Source organism: Chrysochloris asiatica, unplaced genomic scaffold, assembly GCF_000296735.1.
Source record: "Chrysochloris asiatica unplaced genomic scaffold, ChrAsi1.0 scaffold00082, whole genome shotgun sequence".
Classification (NCBI taxonomy): Eukaryota; Metazoa; Chordata; class Mammalia; order Afrosoricida; family Chrysochloridae; genus Chrysochloris; species Chrysochloris asiatica.
The window spans coordinates 13,070,941-13,074,461 of NW_006408600.1; positions in this window are offsets into that span (position 1 = coordinate 13,070,941).

Consider the following 3,521-nt stretch of genomic DNA (forward strand, 5'->3'; position numbering starts at 1 on the left):
AGTGATTGGTACAGGACTGAGATTGGTACAGGATTGAGCAGTGTTTCATTACCAACTTGATGTCACCTAACAACAAGTATCTCTATAGAAAACAATTTTGAAATAGAGTTACCAAATAACTAACAATGGTCACTTCTACAGAGTAGGATCATTAGGAATGTTGGCTTTCACTCTATATTTACATATATAATATATATAATAACTATGCTGTTGTTGTTAAGTGCCATGGAGTTGGTTCCCACTCATAGTGACCCTGCAAAGGGTTTCTGAGGAGCGATTGGTGGGTTTGATTCAATGACCTTATGGTTAGCAGTCCAGTGCTTTAGCCTACAGCCCCACAGCAGGACACCATAATAAACATATTGTTGTTCAAACTGACATTGCAGTTCAGTGCTATCCTACAGCACCACACCAGCACTTCAATAAGCATGTAGGGTAAGTCAAAAGTATTGCTACTAGGGATCCAATTTCTTCTAAACAAAGCATTCATTCCAAATGAAACACATTTAAAATGTCTCTATGATCTGTGGATAGCTGCAGACAAGTTCTTTCAGTACACTTGACTTAATGGCATTAAGGTGACTACAAAAACAAAACAGTGACTTCCAAGGGGGGCTAAGCCAGTTAAATGCAAAGTAGAGAGGTCTTCTCAGAAGGTTTTGGCAACTGATTTGGGGGATACCAAAAGAATAATCTTGACAGATATTTCTCAAAGGATACAGAATGACCTCCTTGACTTATTATGATGAAGTTATAATAAAATGAAAACTACAGTGGTGAGTAAAAGGGCTGTCCCATGAGAATTTCTTTGGAAAACCTTACCCCTTCCAACCTACAGCCCTGATCTTGCCCTTTTAGACGTCTTTTTAGTTTCAAAACTCTAAGAACATTTTAAAGGAAGACAATTTGAGTCGCTCAAGGATGCCAAAACTGTTGTAAATTGAAGAGTGTAGACTTCTTTAGAAAAAGGTTAGAGAGATGAAACACCACCTTCAGAATTGTATAGACCTATATGGAAGACATGCTGAAAACAATAGCCACATTTTGACATTTTTATCTAAGAAAGGCTTCTATGATTTTGTAGTAATAATTTTTGACTTAATTTTAGGATTATTTTGTACAAGTGTGAGTCAAAAATTATCCACACTCTGGCTGTAGAATTTATTGTAATCAACTTTTAGAAAAGATAAATACATATTTTTTTGACCTAATCTCCTAGCTTTTCAATGCACTTTACCCATCTGTCAACAAACTTTCGCATTCCTTATTAAAAATGTTGTAGGCTGAGCTGCAAGCCACGAATGCACTGCTGTCTTTAATTTTTCATCAGAGGTGAATCTTCACTCCCAAAGGGCTGCTTGCAGGGGACCAAACAGGTAGAAGTCCAATGAAGCAAGATCAGAACGAAAGATAGGATACTTTAGCACCTTAAAATGAAGTTTTTGCAGTGTCAACAGTGTGGGCAGAGGTGTGCAGACATACATTGTCATGCAAGATCACAAGGTCCTTGGATAGCAGTCCAAACGCTTCTGTTTATGCTCTTCCATGAATTGTTTCAGTACCCAAATCACACAATCTTTTTGAAACCAAGTCTGTCATGGATTATTTCATAGGCAGAGCCATGGATGATTTGAAAATGATTTGCCACATATCCACTGTCACTTGTCTATTTGGCAGAATCATTTTATGTGCACACTCAATGTTGTCATCAACCATGGATGTGGATGGGCATTTTAATATAACCAGAGTGCGGATAATGTTTGACTACCCTTGTATTAAATAAAGTACTTCTATCTTTCTATCACAACTGCAATTCTCAGGCTGTGGATCAGGTCTGGCCTGACACCACCACCTGACTGACACTTTCTGGTGCCACCCTCAGAGGGTTGATGAGATCGAGCTAGTGCTAGTATTCCTGAGCTATTGACTTGACATTGTTTCCACGTTGGAGTCAACACCTCAATTAGATTCAAAGCCTTTTTTTTTTTTTTAAACTTTTCACTGTGAATTGAATGAAGGTTTACAGAGCGATCATCAGTTTTACATTCAACAATTCATACACATTTTATTCCAGATTAATTGCAATCTCCTCCATGTAATATCATTTACCCCACTTCATCCCTGTGTTTCCTGTTTCTATTCTTCCTTCTTTCCTAAACTGAACCTGGTCCTTGGGTAAATGATGTCCTTTTGATCTCAAATGGCCGATTATTCTAAAGCATGCGTACTTCACTAGTGTTATTGTTCACTAGTATTTGTTGTTGGGCTGAAAATATGCCATGGGGGTGAGTTCAGTTCCAGATTTGAAGGGTGGTTAAGGACCATAGTCTCCAAGGTTCCTCCAGTCTCTATCTGACCAATAAGACTGGTCTTTTTTATGATTTTGAGTTTTGCTCCTCATTTTCTCCAGGACCTTCTAATGTGAACCCTTTCAGAGCAGTTTTTAGTAAAGTGCAGGCAGAGTGCTCCTTGGAGGCCAAGATGTCCAAACTTTGTCTTTCATACATCAGACATATTGTCAGGAGGGACCAGTCGCTACAGAAGGATATCATGTTTGGTAAGGTTGAGGGTCAGATAAAAAGAGGAAGACCCCCAACAAGATGGATTGCCCAAGTGGCAGCATTGATGGATTCAAGCGTGGCAACAGTAGTGAGGTTGGCTCAGGAATGGGCAGTGTTTCATTCTGCTGTGCATAAGGTCGCTATGGGTTGGTATCGACTCGATGACACCTAACAACAACAACAACAACAAAGCACCATCAGGAGTCCCGGTGTGGCACTGTGGGTTAATGCACTGGACTGCAAAGTCAGTTTGAAATGCAATGTCAGTGGTTCAAGCTCACCAGATGCTCTTCAGAAACCCTATACAGGGTTGCTATGAGTAAGAACTAACTTGATGGCACTTAATAACAACAACAACTAACATTATCTAGTTCTTCTGGTCTCAGGGTTGTGGAAACTGATATTCACATGGTCTATTAGTCCTGGTGTGGTGCTGTGGGTTAATATGCCAGACTGAAAAATTATTTGACCAGAAGGCCAGTGGTTCAAGCTCATCATTTGCTCCTCAGAAATCCTACACAGGGTTGCTATGGGTCAGAACCGACTTGATGGCACTCAACAACAATAACAACATTAGTCCATTGGGATAATTGTTTCCATGTGTCTTCAGTTTCCATTACTCTTCCCTCTGAACAGGGAGATACCAATAGTTGCACCTTAGATAGCCACTCATGTGTTTTTAAGACCCTAGTTGCTACTCTGAGATCAATATCTTTGTGGACTGTTTTATGCCCATTGACCTTGGTGTGCTCTAAGACTATGGTCCTGAACCTCTAGACCCAGCAACTCATTCCCTCAAGGTTTTGTTTATGTCTAACAAATGATCATAACTTTGCCCTGCCACCAAATTCATGGGTATGTTTGTAGCAAAAGTACAAGGGACCCATGAAAAATATCCTCTGTCAAACTTACATGTATTTGTGGATATACTCCCACTCTCCTTCCCACATCCATTCAGAT